Source organism: Diaphorina citri, unplaced genomic scaffold (genome assembly GCF_000475195.1).
Source record: "Diaphorina citri unplaced genomic scaffold, Diaci psyllid genome assembly version 1.1 scaffold476, whole genome shotgun sequence".
Classification (NCBI taxonomy): domain Eukaryota; kingdom Metazoa; phylum Arthropoda; class Insecta; order Hemiptera; family Psyllidae; genus Diaphorina; species Diaphorina citri.
In genome coordinates this window covers 103,472-122,632 of record NW_007377911.1, presented here as the reverse complement: position 1 = coordinate 122,632, position 19,161 = coordinate 103,472, and the positions used below count along the sequence as shown (strand labels likewise).

The window sequence follows — 19,161 nt, the reverse complement described above, 5'->3', positions numbered from 1 at the left end:
TAAACTTACATATGTAGGTACAGAGGTTATCGCTATCAGTGTATTAATTGCTATTACATCAGACAAACTCGCTAATTAAAATTAAACAAACACGTTGCAGAAATGTCTACCTCATTTCTTTTTCTGTCGATCAATCAATTCGATAATATGTCAAGTGTTCGTTGTACTTGAATGAATAATATTAAGTACTCCCACTGGAATGAGTCTCACTTAAGTCCGCGTGACATATTGACCGATTTTTGACGGTAAATTTGTTTAGGTACATAAATATGGGACATGGGACAACGTGTTCTAAGCTGAACATATTTATTGGGACTTGGGACACTTTTGTTCTGAGCTGACGGTCTAAATAAAACACTATTTACATTGAACCTGCGGAGAAACATTTTCCAAAGGTCAAAGGATTCAAAATGACAAATGACCCCTTTCAGATTTCCCGGATTATGTCCTTGCTTCTTGTACGAAGGACATGTATTTTATTATTAGAATTAGGGTGCAAGGGTCCCTATGTCTACGAATTTGACTCCATAAATAGGAATTTCATAAGAGACCCTCATTTAAAGGTAAAGTAATAAAGTAATATAATCAATATACTCGTAAACAACTAATACAAGAGGTAGTAGAATTATATGAACCCTTGAACTGGACATTTTACCAAATAACAGACAGATTACCTATGACCTATGATAAGTAGGTATAAGCAAGTATACTTAAAAGCTATGTGTTAAAAACAAATAGAGGTAGATAAGAATAAACAATATTTTTACATACTTATTTCAACATATTTGTGATTTTGTACTTTTATTTATGTTTCAAGCCATATGAAGGTGGAGATATTGGTATAGGTGCGTTGAAGTGCCGTAGAATAGTTACCTACACTCCCGCTATTTCTATAAAAACTCCCTGTATATGCTGTATGCAAGAACCAATTTCTCCTTTTGAGGATGTTGTGTTAGAAACATCAGAATGTGTAAGAAACATTGCACTTCTAAACTTTGTTGAACGAAGAATTTTCTGACATCAGTTTAGGTGTATTTTCCTTTTGTAAAATTGTCCTCTGATCTCAGGAAAATTGACCACTAGCCACTAGTCCAATAGCCCAAAAAAAAAAAAAAAAAAAAAATCTGATTTCCTCGTCTGGTGTGGCCGGTACTAGGTACTCGTACTTTCCGTTGACCTGTGGCATACTTGACCCGAACTTAACTTTTACTGAAGTGTTTTTTTTTTCGGCACTTGACCCAGGGTCAATACGGGCTAATCATTTTCAGAGGTTGGAGATTAGATATAAAAAAGTTTCCATCCACACAATTGCCAAAGGTTACCGTCCTAGCTATTTTTATAGCTATACATATGTATACAATTTCTCATTTAAGAATTAATAAATTATGTAGGTATACTACGTCCTACAAATAGGTACTTACTTCGGTTACATAATTTCCGATATATCCTCTACTTTTGAAAAGGCACAGGAATCAATTAATGAACTGGAAGGGAAACCACCCACCCACTATAGAATTACGATGGTTTTTTTTTCCAATGGAAGAAAACAGAAAGAAACATCGGAAATTTCCAAGAGTGTCCACACCACATGGGTATGGAATGTACACAGTTACACACTCATGTGTGACGGTAATAGCGGTCACTCCTCAAGCTCATGTCACCTGTCTAGACACAGACCGGACCATCCCGCCTTTATAAATAGGTCTCACAGTCATATTTATCCAGGTTGTAACCTTGGAGTGGGCGAAGAAAATAATCTCAATGAAAATCACGCTCTGGGTTCGTGCCCGGAGCGTGGTTTTGTTATCAGAAAACGTGTCCCGGGCTACTTGGCCGATAAAGGATTACTGGCGAATTATCAATTAGCCGACTTAGGTCAACTTGGTAACGTTTGACTCTTCCGTGGGTGTGCCCAGGATGTCCTCATTTGTTGGAACCGCTTCTCTGCCTTTTGGCTTAGATCAAAGTGTAGTATCTGTTCTTATCAGCTATCACGTCACTTGAGCTCACGTGACGTGAGGGCAGTGTTACTATTATGAACGAAATCACCTACTATATTGTGGGAAAACTACATCTCTGTGACTTCTCATGAGCTCACGTGACGTGATAATAGTGTGTTTCTACCTTAAGCTTTCGCTTTCGCCGAAGACAAAGAAAGCCAGCTGTCCTGAGAGAACCTTATCTGTTCAGGAAAAATTCCGCCCAGGGTGGGAATTGAACCCGCAACCTGGAGCTAACTAGGCTGGCTGTGTCGAGTTTTCAGTAAACTGTGAGGACACGGGTACTGATGAGGGTGGACTGATTAAACTTTGGCACATTGTGGTATGATATTGTGATGTCAATGAAGAAAAGCTCTTAGCTTTGTGGGATTCCATCTAAGTACTATCTCAGTCGAGTTTTTCTCAGTAAATTGAAAGTGCTATTTACCTACCGACCCATTTTATGTTGTCAAGACAGTGTACGATTTCAGTCGACATCGATCGACCATCGATGAAGTCGACTATTTTTGTGTGGACACACCTTGATGGCACTTTATCAGGCACTCCCAACAGGGACATTTGACCATAGGAACAAAATTTTCAACGCTGGATTTCATCTTTTCGTTCTCTTCCATCCTCGTCCGTCAAATTCATCAATACAAGTAACCAAAATAGTATTCTATCCGGGTAGAACCCAGATGGAATCCGGGTAGGAAAGAGGAGAGAATCGTATCGGATTTTATCCCGATTCTACCTGGGTAGAAACCGTATAAATGCCCCCTTAACCCAGATAAAATCTGGTTTCTACCCTCTTGAAATCCGATTTCTACCAACTTAGAATCCTTAAGCGGTGCAATGAGAAGATATTCTCTTGATGTCGATTCCGTCTAAACATCCCAGTGCCAATGCCACCATGGAAAACTTCCGGTGATGATAATTCCCGAATAGTTTCTCCAATGCTCCCATTATTCTATGCAATTCAGGTCCATCTGCTTTTTTTTACAATTGGTCAAAGTTTTCAGCTAAATTTCTATAGGTCATTCTATTATAAGGTGATAATCTGATAATGAAGAGACGGGTGACATTTCTACACTCCTATAACAGCCTAATACTCCAGGGACTAGCTTACTGAAGGGAAACGCGTGCACATCACATTTACAACACCAATACCTATTGAATGTAGAATGACATTGAGGCCTAGTTCATTTATCAATGCCATACACATTAGGCCTACAAAAAAAAAAAAAAAAAAAAAAAAAAAAAAAACAGGCCTACGCCACATGAATAAGATGTTCTACACAAGATAGGCCAGTATTACCAAGCACGCGCTCTGAGGTCTACACTTAGGTCACTTAGATAAAATAATTTCGCGTGACGTTATATCCTAGCAAACTTTCCCGAACTTCCTCCTTACAGTATTGATCCAACCTTTGTAGCTGCACCAGGGCAAAAGTCTTCGAAACTTTCCTACAGTTCTGTAGTTTCGTTGAATTTCCTTTGTTTCTTTTCTTGAAGTGAATTTTACATCCAATCCAACATGCTGAGGTAAGAGATTTTTTTTTGTCCATGGAATTCGAATATCTTGAATTTTTTGTTTCCACGGAATTGGAAGAACTTGAACTTTTAGTAAAATTACAACAAGCTTTCTAAACTTTTAAAATAACTGTGGTATTTTTACGAACTAGCAGGCAGACATACCCTACATGTAGCTCTGCATAGTAGGAGTAATTAGGTATTTAGACTTCTTAAAATAAATAAAATAAGAAATGAATAAAAATAATAATTCAATATAAATGTTTTCCGGAAGTAGACAGACGTATCAGTACAAAATTTCAAGTCTAGGTAGCGACGTCAAATATTTGGGTATGGTGCCAATTACCTAATGGATCAGGTAATTTTTTTTATTATTAATGTAGGTATTATTATGTAGGTGGTCTCTATGAACCGTAGCACAGAGTGGTTTGTGGTCATAACTCTCGGCTAACACGCTGGAGGTCCAGGGTTCGATTCATTGATAGGGTTGATAAAAAGGAAGCTTTATTGAGTGAGCTACCTTTCTAGGTATTTCAGAAATATGTACCTAGGTAAATATTTCATTTAAGCCCTTATAATAAAGATGCATTTTTATTAATAAAGAGGCATTGACATTTTTTCGGAAGTAGGTACCTACCTAGTATTTATTTGACTCAAAAACAAAATGACCTCTTTATACAAAAATGCACAATGATAAGGTTTATTTGTAATAAATTTTAAAAAATGCGTTGTAGGTATTATTATTTACGTTTCCATTTACAAAAATGTGTTTGTTGTTTACCTACATCTTTTATTGTAAAACAAGAATAAAATTGTATTTTTCTGGTGCGTACCTACAACTGCGTAGGTAATAATTCCATATTTTTTTTTCCATAAGCATGTTTATAAGTTGTTGACAGTAAATAAGTAGGTACTCTTAAGTACCCAAAATGTAGGTGCACCCACCAACATTGTATTAAAAGCTTACCTAACCCTTCTACCAAAAAAAAAAATAATTAATCCTAATCTTGTAGGATGATCCAGGGCCAATCTAGGATGGTAGGAGGGGGGAAAAATCTCTCCCATTTCTCTTCCTGTCATCAGACCTGATCTTGTAGTGAAAGATTCTTGAACATTGGGTTGTACCTATAGGGTCCTCAACCAAACGGTTGCGTTTCCTTAACCTTTTTACCTCCTCCTCTGAATCGCTCATGTTCATGATAATGTTAATGTATTGTATCAATTTAAAATGTTCAACATGTATTGCATCATAATAATGGTAACTCCTACTATCAGGAAGTTAAATAGGTGACTTTTATACTTTGTTTCATACTTTATATTGCGTTCTAAATGTCCGTTATCAGCACTTAGGTGCTTAAGACCCTCGAAACAGTGCTAACTGGTACCTACCTATCGTCCGTTGATGCTCATTTCATTCTGTACTAGTTGCTCAATTAGTTCTGCATTGGGCAATTCCGTTATCAGCACTTAGGTGCTTAAGACCCTCGAAACAGTGCTAACTGGTACCTACCTATCGTCCGTTGATGCTCATTTCATTCTGTATTAGTTGGTCAATATTAGTTCTGCATTGGGCAATGTGGGCATTCATTTAGGTCTGTAAAGAAAGAAATTAAGACAGCAAAATTCACGATTGAATATTTAGATAATTTTAGGAAATTCAAACATTGTTTTAGCACCATTCTTGTGAAATATGACGTCATTTTTCACAATTTCGATCGAAATTTTCAGTTTGAAAAGACCTATAATCCTATAAATAAAACAAAGAACGGGCAGATAATGTGCGAGCGAAATCACGACGAAAAAAACGTTTTTCTACGCATCTACATTTAAATATGTAGAGCCGTATCACAGGGTGTGTAGAGATACAAAACTCTTTAAATTTCACCCAGGTTGGAAAAAATCTTGGTAGGTACCTTTTATTAGGTTGAAGGCTTACTTTTATTAGATGAAGTTTGAAGAATTTATGGGAAGTGTCACGTCCCTAGAGTCCCTGAGTTCGCCCTAACCATTCTGAATGGCCCCAAAGGGCCGCTTACCGTCCCGGCTCTGAGCACTATATTGGATTATTAAAATTTCTCCTCTCCTTTTCCATACCACAGATCCCCCTCTAGATACTTTCATTCAAGAGGGGATGTGACGTCATCATATGCACTATGCACCTATTCCCCCATTCATTGATTACAGATTTCCTGGTTTCACGGTTTTATCGATTCCACAGTCATTCTTGCTTTAAATTTCACCTAGATTGGATCTTGGTTTAGATTTACCTTTTGACTCGTGAATTTCAACAAATTTCCACAAGTAAATAAGGAATTTTTCCAGTGTACTTTTTTTTTTAAAATTCCGTTTGTGTATCAGTAACTACCGAGATCAAAGTGACATTTTGAATCATCCTGATAGGTTACCTATTGAAAAGTCCTTTTGTTTGAAATTCTTGACTAACATAAAAAAATAAGGTACGTTGTGGCTATGGCAGTTCTACGAAAGTAGAATATTCATTTTATTTTGTGTGCCCAGAAATAAGTTGGTACCTATGTAGGTAGATTTTTTATCTGATTTTTTTCTTCTTCTTTCTTCTTCAAAACTTTTATCATTTTTCTCTACCAAGTCACCTATTACATTTAATTGAATCGTCTTTTTATAGTCTTTTGATTCCTATTTTGTTGTGTGATTGCAGAGCCATGGAGATTGATCAAGAAGTTCTGAGACTATGGATGTCCAGGAAAGCTATCGATGACATGATTGATGAAAACGAGGTAAGTCCATCAATTCCATCAGTTTATTTATTATTATTATTATTATTATTTTGGTTTAAAAAGTGCTTAGGTGTAGAGACAAACAGCCCTAAAGGATGGGTTAAGCTTATACGAATCTATGTACGAAGTAAGAGTAATAACATAGAAAATCCTTTCGAAATTTCGAACAAAATATCCTAATGTTCGTAGGTAGGTACTCATTTTGGGTGTTTTTCAATTTGTAATTTTAGGTTTTATGTAATTTTAGCTTTTATGCAGTGTACCTATACCTATAATTATTTATTATTAGTCCAAAGTCCAAGTATTACATGGGTTTGTCCTTTACTTGTTGCTCTTAGTGGACATTGTACCATCGGCATTCGCCTCTATCTAAACCAAGTGAAACGTAGGCAAAATGGCCCCACGTGCCAGGGTTCACTGATAGGCGATTTGGTACACCTCCTCATAATACTGCTGAGGTCAACATTTTCTTGAAGACCTCAGCTAGAAACTATTGATTTATCAGTTGAGGCTCCAGACGGGCAGACAGAAAGCTATCTCACCGACACCGACCGACAGCTATATAGTAGGTATTTATAAAATATACTCTTGAGTGGAAGGTAACCACTAGGCGAGGTTAACTCCGGAGGCGTTCTCTACATAAATCGTCTATTATAAACAAAGTCCTGACGTACTGGTAAATTTGGACAGAAACGTTTGTTAAACGGGTAGAAGTAGGTAGGAAAGATACAAAGATATACGTGTTTGAAGAATATACTAGGGGCATACTTAGAAGTACTTAAGAACATCGACTCGTTCTCTGAGTAATCTATATCTCTTCCCGCAGGAGAAGAAGAATCCAGCCTCTATGAGGAGGACGTCAACAGTCAGGTAGGTAAAGAGGTCTGAAAAAAACCAAAACATATGCGAGATTCCAAACGAAAAAAAAAAGCACAAGACACAGGCACGGTCACAGACATATTGTATGAAATCACAGAGGATCTAGGGTTGATCTGGCGGAGGATTTTACTTCAATTTTAAGGACACTCGCGGTCTGTAAAGACTCCAGAGTAAGTAAGGCGCGAATTGCAGCTGAAATTTTACCCCGAAAGTCCAAATTGCTATCGCTTATTTTGTTCCTTTCTTGGGTATGAATTTTAGGGACGAGCAATAACTGAGGATCTATTTTCTGGAAGGTTTTACAAATAATAAACCTTCTGAATGTGCCTTTCCAATGGACTTCTTTGCATTCTTTACCCAATAATTGGACGATTTAACTATTAATATTTTAAAAGATTATTAGTTTCTTGGTTTATTGGAAGGCCTCAGTCCATTCAAGCCCGGAACTAATGCAATCATCACTTTCTCCTCAATATAACTTAAAATACCTATTAATAATATCCGTCTCCGTTCTTCAAGGCAGGTAAGAATCGATAACCGATACGTTTGTAAGAAAGAAGATTTTTTCCGTGTTTATGTATGTGATTTCATACGACTGTGACGTGCAAAAAACAAATTCATATTCAAAGCTGAAAACGCGCAACAGGCAAATTAAATGACGAATGGACGTGACAATAATCACATGAAATTTCAAACATGTTTGTAAGAAACTCCACAGTATACACTGTAGAGCCACGCATGACAAAGCTGACAATAAATGACACAAGAAAAGCCCTCCCAGAACCTTATTGGTTCAAGACATGCATTTTAAGTATCCGGACAGTAAAAAAAAAAAAAAAAAAAAAAAATTAATGACCAGTTTTTTTCCTCGTTAAAATTATTTATTAATTATATTATTAATCCCAAGGTAAAAATAAACTGTATTGGTGTAAAAATCAAAATCCTACAGTATCTCCCTTAGGGTAGATTATCAACTTAGTCAAGGATTCTGAAGGTAATCTTAACAGTTTATGCAAATTTTGACATTAGCGATTCTTTCCAAGGTTTTCTGGTTCGATTCAGTCAGGAGTTTGCAACAGTCAGAGGCACAAACCCCCTACGAAATCTCCCAAATTGGAGAATTTCCAAATTTCAGACTCTTCAGTGGGTGTTGGGATTTGTTTCTTTCAATAATTCCCAATATTTCTAAAAAGACCTTTATATATCTTACTGCGAAGGTTTTGAACTTTCTCTTAGCATAAGGTGCACAGGTGATATTGATACCTAACTGTGGACAGCATCAGAAAACTCCAAGGCAAACTCCATAATATAATAAGGCAATTCCCCTTAGATGGTTCTTTTTTGCTTCATGCTGTTTACTTACCAATAAGTTCAATGAATCTTAGCACGCTTCTGAAGCATGATCAGAAAGGAATGTGTTGCCTAGGTAAGGTATCAATATCAACTACTGATTAATAAAAAAATGTGGCATTATGATTTGGCAGGTAATCAGAAATAGTAACGTTGCAAAATATGTGCTCATGTTACCGGTTACCGATAAGGGTTTTCACATACAACCAGTAGTAGTAGTTATATGGCTTCTGAAGCATGATCAGAAAGGAATGTGTTGCCTAGGTAAGGTATCAATATCAACTACTGATTAATAAAAAAATGTGGCATTATGAGTTGGCAGGTAATCAGAAATAGTAACTTCGCTAAATATGTGCTCATGTTACCGATAAGGGTTTTCACATACAACCAGTAGTAGTAGTTATATGTACGTATACATAGTTAGGTAATTGGGAACCACGAGAAAGAACGTGATGTAAATTTCATTTTCAATCTCTTCATAAAAGTTATACATACAGTCATTACAGTCTACATAATATGGTTACTTCTATGTTAAGGGGACATTATTTTAGACGTAGAATGATGAGCTACTCCTGGCAAGACTGACATGTGGAAACATAAGAACGAACATTTTCTCGTGGCTTTCATATTAAAAAAAAAAAAAATACTTTACAAAGGCTTCTCCGAGATCTAACTAGTTCTCCAGAGACTTCAGCTGGGGGTCTTGAACATAATTATATTCAAATGGTATTCAAAGAACATTCTCGAATCTTGCACCCAAGCCAGATTCTAATAAAAAACGTCTTATACGTAGGATAGAAAATTATCTACGTTCTTTTCAGCTCAAACGTGGGAACACAGACTTTGTGTCCATATAATAGATAGAATTTCTCGTTCATAAGAGCTAATTTTCTCACACGAACTTCCAGAATTTACCGGATTTCACCCCATTTTGAAAGAGTTCTCAGCTAATTTACTGCTGAAGGTGCCCCATTTGCAAAACCTATAAGCCCACATTTATTGAGAGTTTAGAAAGCAAATAGAAAGTTCCCGATTGTGAAAGCCAGCAAGCAGACGGTAGCGTCCCCATTTCAAAGCAAACAAATCATTAATTACCGACAGTAAGCTAGGGGAGGGAAGGTAGGTAGTAACTACCTACACTAGAAAAAAAAGGTAATTTATACGAGCCCAGAAAATCCTGAGGCAAAATGAGAACATTGCCAGCAAGCAGACGGTAGCGTCCCCATTTCAAAGCAAACAAATCATTAATTACCGACAGTAAGCTAGGGGAGGGAAGGTAGGTAGTACCTACCTACACTAGAAAAAAAGGTAATTTATAAGAGCCCAGAAAATCCTGAGGCAAAATGAGAACATTTGTAAGAGGGGCGAAAAGAGTTGGACAAAGAATTTCAGAATAGAGGGAAAAGGAGGATTTATGGGATTTACAGTTTTATGTGTTTTTTGAAGCTTTGGATCAATGTACGAGTAGGCATTTTAGAGAGGTGTGTTCTTTGTGAGCAAATTACGAAGGTTGGAGAAAGTTCAAATATTGTTTCAGACGTTGTTTGAAGTAGGATATTGACGTTTTCCAGTTTTGAATGAGGGGATTTTGAAGGGAAGTCCTGACACCTTACCTAACTCAGGTAATTTTACTAATTACAATCTCAGCCTAACTTTACTAGAATGCCTGTTTCCCTATAATTTCTAGCTTATGAATATAAGTACACCTATAAAACTCATATCTATACAACTAATAAACCTAGTTAGCAAAGACCTACTTATGTATGTGAGTTTCACCTAGCCACCTAGCCTCTACTAGCCTTTGTAAAAACTCAAAAACCCACCACTTTTCATTGCCAATATTTGAATATTATTTTTGAGGGCATAACTGAGTTCTATAATTTCCTGATCTCATCTCACATGCACCAAAAATTCCCTCAGATGAGTGCAGGATTAAAACTTCAGTTATTCTCCTCAAAATGACAATATTCAATTTGAGGCGAAAGAGAGATCCCTAGTGTTAGATAGGTATTATCCTATAACCTAACTCAGGTAATTTTACTAATTACAATCTCAGCCTAACTTTACTAGAATGCCTGTTTCCCTATAATTTCTAGCTTATGAATATACATAATTATGTACACCTATAAAACTCATATCTATACATCTAATAAACCTAGTTAGCAAAGACCTACTTATGTATGTGAGTTTCACCTAGCCACCTAGCTGACTTGTTTTAAAATTCGTTCTTTATCAGTTCCCAAAATAGAAGCACTTGGCCTGACTGAGAGGCTCAAAATGGGGTGCTAGGTCAAACTGAAGAAGGGGAGATGTACCTACAGGCCTACACGTGTGTTTACTTAACACGTGTGTCCCCATATTTTTACCATGTCCCTATATTTACACTTCCCCTGAAACAAACTTTTTCATTTGTTCACTGTTTTATTTACTTAATTATTTAACCTGGTGTATTATGCCGTAGATGTAGGTACCTATTATGTCCCAGTGGGACATTGTCCCACCATAAGGAGGTACCTATATGAACCTAATCAGCTAAATATAAATATTACGTGTTGCGTTGTTCGGACCAACGTAGATAACACTTCTATAGATAAAAGTGTCACCTATCTAAGTGCAGTGTTTCCATTAGCTGATGTACAAGTCTGTACCTTTAGCTATGGAATATTATTAATTTATTATCTATGATGCAGGTAAACAGTCAAGATAAAATGACACGATAAATGACTACTTGACTAGCTACTTGAGGTAGCTATTGATTAGCTGATTTGGGACAGTCACAATATTTAGTCCATTGTCTTTTATGACATCGATTTTATATCTATTGGTTTTATGTTAGTACCTACTCAAGTACCTCCGTAAATATTATGATATTTGGATATTGGATATTAGGGGTACCAATGTGGGTAGGTATACTAGTTTCCCCCCTAAATGTCTTTCAATATTTAGGCGCTACGTCAGCAGAGGCCCCTAAAGTTCTGATAACGGGGCCTTGTTGTTTTCTGGTGTCGAAAATATTGTTGTTTTCTTCAGACTTCGTGGTAAACAAAAATATTTTGGGGATTGATAATCCTGAGTTTCTGATAATATCCTGTTTGCCTAACTTGTTTTTAATTTTGGAAAAATGGACGTAAGAGTGAGAATTAGGTATTATATTAAGTGGTAGGTAGTATTTCAAAACGAGAATTTATTACAGGTAAGTACCTAGAATACCTAAGTACCTAAATAGTTACTTCATAGATCATCGAACAGTAGGTACTAGGTAACCCAGTAAAACTTGGTGCATAACTATCTATGAATTTAGGGGGGTGAAACCGAACCAGAATAGATAGTATTTTCCTTTGGGAATCTTTTGTTTTATTGATTGCAATAAAACATCATTTAAAATTTAGACCTTTGAAAAAGAGGAACCCCTTTTAAGAGAAGCCGAACTCTTTTTATCTATTCACTGCAATAGGAGAGTATAGGGTTCTAATAGATCAGTCATCAGTTGGGTTCTAATAGATCATAGGAATGGACCATTTATTTATAATTTTTACCCATTTGCAACTGCTCCATTCTAAGTTTTTCCATGCGGCTGATTACATCTGTCCCGTCTAGTCTATACTAGTGAATGAGTTTTTATGGCGCCTCATGGGACAATTGGGACATGATGTATTGTTTTCTGCATAATTGATTGAATAGTTTTTGACGTGGAGGGAGGAGAAGAGGGAAAACTCAATTTCCAACTTGTCATCTCGTCAGCTTGTTTAACGAGAGAAGAAATTGAAGGTCGGAACAAGTTTAATGAGAGAAGTACCTAAGTGAAGGTTAGTACTGACGTGGAGGGAGGAGAAGAGGGAAAACTCAATTTCCAACTTGTCATCTCGTCAGCTTGTTTAACGAGAGAAGAAATTGAAGGTCGGCACAAATTTAATGAGAGAAGTACCTAAGTGAAGGTTAGTACACAATATACTTACTTGCATTAGGTATACTTAGTTCTTACTGTAACTACCTCCGTTCCTACTTACCTACCAGGGTAACAGTAACACCCATATTTATGAACAAAATGCTGGCTCTTAAGTTCGTGCTAAGCATAGTCTCAAGGCATTTGATTGGTCATTGACTTGAGACTGATCTAAGAACGATCATTCTTGTTCATAAATAAGGGTGTAAGTATCCTACCCTGGTAAGTAGGAAGGTAGCAACCTCTATTTTGAGCATTTGGTTCATTTTAATATATTCTTTTGAAGATTTTTTACTGGGGATTTCACTTGCTGAACTTCTTCATCAGCTTAATTACCTACTTGAGAAATGAGACTTCCTAAAAAAAAAAAAAAAAAAAAAAAAAAAAAAAAAAACAACAAGCCTACCACCATTTAGTAATTTACTTAATTCTGTGACGTCAGCAATTTAAATCAATAGTATGAAAGCCATTATCATTACAACATTGATGTAATGGACGCTGTTTACTTGGATGTATTTTTAGCTCTTTAGGCGGCAAAGATGTGTGTTAGGCGCATAAGCGCATTCTGATAACGAGTGATAACAAATTTAGACTGAGTATGCTAATGATTACGCGAATATTTCTACAATTAGCACATGGAAATTCTCATTGTAGTACCTCTGACATTGAAAACGTAACCTGTGTTCTAAGGTGCCTGTTCTAATTGTAGGACAGAAATGCAATTTAATACCTAGGTATCAATATTATTATTTATCTACCTATAGGCTTGTAGGAGTTGGAAGTATTGTGGCGTGTGCGTTCTAAATATTATTGATTACCTATTTACCTCTTATCTCTATTTTATGTAGGTACATGTAACGCGTGCGTACCTACTTACCTAGGAACTAAAGTGTCCAACTTGAATGGTGGAAAAATATTGGCCACGTGTATTACCTACAGGTAGGTAATTCGTAGGTACTTTTAGATAGATAGGTACTTATCTGCCCCATTTTGAGCCTCTCAGTCAGGCCAAGTGCTTCTATTTTGGGAACTGATAAAGAACGAATTTTAAAACAAGTCCCGGATTTTGACGGATTACTTGTGGATTTTGGGACTATCTTTGTTCCTAATGCTTACATAGGTATCTTCAAAAGACAACATGGAAAAGCTTACTTCTGTACAAATGCCATTATTCTAGTTCTGTACGTAGGTAGTACAGAAATTGAGAGCTGAGTTGTTGTTTTGAGGTCTGGAATAAACATAATATACCTAATGTATAGAAAATGGTGGAGATGTCAAATCTACATTTTTTCGTTGCTGGAATATATATAAAACACGAAAAATGGTGGAGATGTCAAATCTACATTTTTTCGTTGCTGGAATAGGTATATATAAAACACGAAAAATGGTGGAGATGTCAGATTTACATTTTTCCAAGTAAAAGGAATAAAGTGCATATTTTGTGTTGTAAATTTGGTCTCGAACTCAACATTGATTTTTTCTCTGCCCTCCTATGTTTCAGGTGGAAAATGCTGCTCCTAAACCCCCCGTGAGTCCAGATGGTGAATTCAGCGGCGATGTGTTTGCTAACAAGGTAAGTTGTGCTCCTTCGACGACATTACCCCTAATGTTGTATTCATGCCACTGTACCCTAAAATCTTAATCTTGGTCTTTTTTTGCTCATGAAAATGTTGTACGTTTTTCAGCTTTCCTTTGTGTCACAACGGGGATTTCGTGGGTTTGTCGATGATGTGAAATAATTTGGGAGAAGGACATAATTTTAGGGGAAGTGCCCAATTTACATAAAATTAAAGAGAATGGAGAGAGAGAATGTTTTGTATCTACCTTTCTGGATCTGTAAAAATTAAACTTCATAAAGTTTCATTATGAAAGAGGAGAGAGAGAGAAAATAATTAATTTTTTAGTGGATGTGGCAGATTTTCTAATAAGTACGAGTAATACAGATTAGTGGATGTGCCAAAATTACCTTTTCTGTCTACAATACTTGGTAGGTACTTAACTCTTGGGTACCTGTACCTAGAAAGCGTTTTTCTAAATCTGTTTTGACACAAAGGTTTTGCAGGTTGTAATTTGACCTCAGCTAGAAACTATTGATTTATCAGTTGAGGCTCCAGACGGGCAGACAGAAAGCTATCTCACCGACACCGACCGACAGCTATAGTAGGTATTTATAAAATATACTCTTGAGTGGAAGGTAACCACTAGGCGAGGTTAACTCCGGAGGCGTTCTCTACCACCTAATCCTTAGAGCTCCATGATAATGTGGTCAAATTCTCAAATAATTGAGGATGAAATTTCATTCCTCGGCTGGGATTGAACCTGCGCCATCCTACTTATTCATGAGCCGAACGTCTTGACCGTCTGACAGACCTAGGCCTAAAGCTTCTTCCGCCACACAAGACGAAGTGCTATCAGACGGTCTGAGTGTGGCTGGCTTTGGTACACAGTAGCAATTCGATACCTAAGTACGTATACAATACATTACAGCTGGTTGAGAATAGTCAGGTAGGCATAACTTGTGTATAAATTGTATAGGTGCTATTAGGCTATTAGGTAGATTATGTACCTGTACCGTTGTACCTATCTAGGTAAATGGTTTTTGTTCTGTAGATTGATTCGGTTTTATCGCCTCTAGCCAAGACAAGTCTCGCCTGATTTGGTATTTGGTAGCATGGAATATTCCAGAGACTATTCTATAGAAATCTGTGGAGCCTAATAGTATTTCTATCAGGGGTCGGTAAACTTTTCCGAGGCGCGGGCACAATCAGTCCAAAAAAAAACTCAGGGGCGATCAATTCTATTTCAATCTGGCAAAGGGTAGGAAAAAAATCAATTATTTTCATTTATGTGCCTATTTGATCAAGGCATTTTTGTTTATTATAATTATTATTGATAGGTACACCTAAAAAAGTAAAAATGAGAACCCCCTCCTTGGGCCCGGGGTTGCTGACCCCCTAGTTTAGATAATAGTCAACGGAGTCCAAAAATAGATACCTATACCTGAACTGATATGACTCCTGAGATTTCATTGGTTAGTTTAGATCTGTTCAGATTGATTTGAATTTCTAATCCTTGGACCTAACCTGTTGAATAAACCTGAACCAAACCTCATAAACTCACAAGCTGTTGCCTAAATTTATAACGGTGCCCAATACCTACCTTAGAAAAAGGTTTAGAAATGAGATAACGGATATAAGTTTGGATATTTTTAGATTGGAGGACTATCTTAGCTTTATGTTTTACCTGGTGATAGCAATTGATGACTCCAAGTGTAGTGAGTAGCTATAATGCTGTTAATACCTACATTATACTTACCAATTTGATAGAATCTACGTAAAATGGGATTTATCCTACATTTTATACATATAGGATGTATTACGTACGTTTTATTTTAAATATCCAAACTTATATCCGTTATCTCATTTCTAAACCTTTTTCTAAGGTAGGTATTGGGCACCGTTATAAATTTAGGCAACAGCTTATGAACTAGTTTCACCCTTTCGGGGTTTATTCAACAGGTTAGGTCCAAGGATTAGAAATTCAAATCAATCTGAACAGATCTAAACTAACCAATGAAATCTCAGGAGTCATATCAGTTCAGGTATAGGTATCTATTTTTGGACTCCGTTGACTATTATCTAAACTAGGGGGTCAGCAACCCCGGGCCCAAGGAGGGGGTTCTCATTTTTACTTTTTTAGGTGTACCTATCAATAATAATTATAATAAACAAAAATGCCTTGATCAAATAGGCACATAAATGAAAATAATTGATTTTTTTCCTACCCTTTGCCAGATTGAAATAGAATTGATCGCCCCTGAGCTTCTTTTTTTTATTATTATTATTTTTTTTTTACTGATTGTGCCCGCGTCTCGAAAAAGGTTACCGACCCCTGATCCAACACTAGAAATACTATTAAAAAAATTAGGCTCCACAGATTTCTATAGAATAGTCTCTGGAATATTCCATGCTACCAAATACCAAATCAGGCGAGACTTGGCTAGAGGCGATAAAACCGAATCAATCTACAGAACAAAAACCATTTACCTAGATAGGTACAACGGTACATATACATAATCTACCTAATAGCCTAATAGCACCTATACAATTTATACACAAGTTATGCCTACCTGACTATTCTCAACCAGCTTGTATTGTATACGTACTTAGGTATCGAATTGCTACTGTGTACCAAAGCCAGCCACCCTCAGACCGTCTGATAGACCTGGGTCTGTCACTTCGTCTTGTCTGGCGGAAGAAGCTTTAGGCCTAGATCTGTCAGACGGTCAAGACGTTCGCCTGCCTGAACAGATAAGGTTCTCTCAGGACAGCTGGCTTTCTTTGTCTTCGGCGAAAGCGAAAGCTTAAGGTAGAAACACACTATTATCACTTCACGTGAGCTCATGGGAAGTCACAGAGATGTAGTTTTCCCATAATATAGTAGGTTATTTCGTTCATAATAACTGCCCTCACGTCACGTGAGCTCAAGTGACGTGATAGCTGATAAGAACAGATACTACACTTTGATCTTAGCCAAAAGGTAGAGAAGCGGTTCCAACAAATGAGGACATCCTGGGCACACCCACGGAAGAGTCAAACGTTACCAAGTTGACCTAAGTCGGCTAATTGATAATTCGCCAGTAATCCTTTATCGGCCAAGTAGCCCGGGACACGTTTTCTGATAACAAAACCACGCTCCGGGCACGAACCCAGAGCGTGATTTTCATTGAGTTTAATTTCTTCGCCCACTCCAAGGTTACAACCTGGATAAATATGACTGTGAGACCATGAGACCTGATAAAAATTTAGAAACTGTTCATTTAAGAGAAAGAAGATAGTTCAAAACCTTCACATTTTAACGGTTTGCTAACGCTCAACGAATAAAAATTTAGAAACTGTTCATTTAAGAGAAAGAAGATAGTTCAAAACCTTCACATTTTAACGGTTTGCTAACGCTCAACGACTTTTCAATAGGTAACCTATCAGGATGATTCAAAATGTCACTTTGATCTCGGTAGTTACTGATACACAAACGGAATTTTAAAAAAAAAAGTAAAAATCACTGCAAGTTTAAATTTATATGGTATGATTTATGATCGATCGAACAGTGTAATTCGACTTCAAATTTTAGTCTTCCCTTCAGTCTTATCCCGATAACCCGGTTTTATCCTATTTCGATTAAAGAATAAGCGATAGTTCAAATAGGACTTTTTTATGGCTTTGTTTAAAGTGGCAGAATTCTCCAAAATGAGCTCTTCCACCCATTTCCTTTCTTGGGTATGAATTTTAGGGACGAGCAATAACTGAGGATCTATTTTCTGGAAGGTTTTACAAATAATAAACCTTCTGAATGAGCCTTTCCAATGGACATCTTTACATTCTTTACCCAATAATTGGACGACTATTAATGTTTTAAAGATTATTAGTTTCTTGGTTTATTGGAAGGCCCCAGTCCATTCAAGGCCGGAACTAATGCAATCATAACTTTCTCCTCAATATAACTCAACAAACCGGTAAGAACCGATAAGTTTGTAAGGAAGAAGATTTTTTCCGTGTTTATGTACATATGTGATTTCATACGACTGGGACGTGCAAAAAACAAATTCATATTCAAAGCTGAAAACGCGCAACAGGCAAATTAAATGACGAATGGACGTGACAATAATCACATGAAATTTCAAACATGTTTGTAAGAAACTCCACAGTAGGTATACACTGTAGAGCCACGCATACAAAGCTGACAATAAATGACACAAGAAGCCTCTATGAGGAGGACGTCAACAGTCAGGTAGGTAAAGAGGTCTGAAAAAAACCAAAACATATGCGAGATTCCAAACGGCCTCTATGAGGAGGACGTCAACAGTCAGGTAGGTAAAGAGGTCTGAAAAAAACCAAAACATATGCGAGATTCCAAACGAAAAAAAAAAGCACAAGACACAGGCACGGTCACAGACATATTGTATGAAATCACAGAGGATCTAGGGTTGATCTGGCGGAGGATTTTACTTCAATTTTAAGGACACTCGCGGTCTGTAAAGACTCCAGAGTAAGTAAGGCGCGAATTGCAGCTGAAATTTTACCCCGAAAGTCCAAATTGCTATCGCTTATTTTGTTCCTTTCTTGGGTATGAATTTTAGGGACGAGCAATAACTGAGGATCTATTTTCTGGAAGGTTTTACAAATAATAAACCTTCTGAATGTGCCTTTCCAATGGACTTCTTTGCATTCTTTACCCAATAATTGGACGATTTAACTATTAATATTTTAAAAGATTATTAGTTTCTTGGTTTATTGGAAGGCCTCAGTCCATTCAAGCCCGGAACTAATGCAATCATCACTTTCTCCTCAATATAACTTAAAATACCTATTAATAATATCCGTCTCCGTTCTTCAAGGCAGGTAAGAATCGATAACCGATACGTTTGTAAGAAAGAAGATTTTTTCCGTGTTTATGTATGTGATTTCATACGACTGTGACGTGCAAAAAACAAATTCATATTCAAAGCTGAAAACGCGCAACAGGCAAATTAAATGACGAATGGACGTGACAATAATCACATGAAATTTCAAACATGTTTGTAAGAAACTCCACAGTAGGTATACACTGTAGAGCCACGCATACAAAGCTGACAATAAATGACACAAGAAAAGCCCTCCCAGAACCTTATTGGTTCAAGACATGCATTTTGGGTATCCGGACAGTAAAAAAAAAAAAAAAAAAA

The 19,161-nt window shown here is 36.8% G+C and overlaps 1 protein-coding gene, 1 long non-coding RNA gene and 2 pseudogenes across 2 annotated transcripts in view; 1 reads left to right on the top strand and 3 right to left on the bottom strand.

Annotated features, from left to right (window-relative positions):
* LOC103509231 overlaps positions 1 to 19,161 on the bottom strand; it is a 48,486-nt gene that overhangs the window by 21,604 nt on the left and 7,721 nt on the right. The window lies entirely within an intron of this gene.
* Positions 1,936 to 2,054, top strand: LOC113467442 (annotated as a pseudogene).
* On the bottom strand, positions 9,707 to 10,693 carry LOC113467441. The gene is made up of 2 exons (XR_003391515.1): positions 10,520 to 10,693; positions 9,707 to 10,110 (listed from the first exon to the last, which is right to left on the bottom strand). It is a non-coding gene; the product is annotated as an uncharacterized LOC113467441 (long non-coding RNA).
* On the bottom strand, positions 16,879 to 16,992 carry LOC113467443 (annotated as a pseudogene).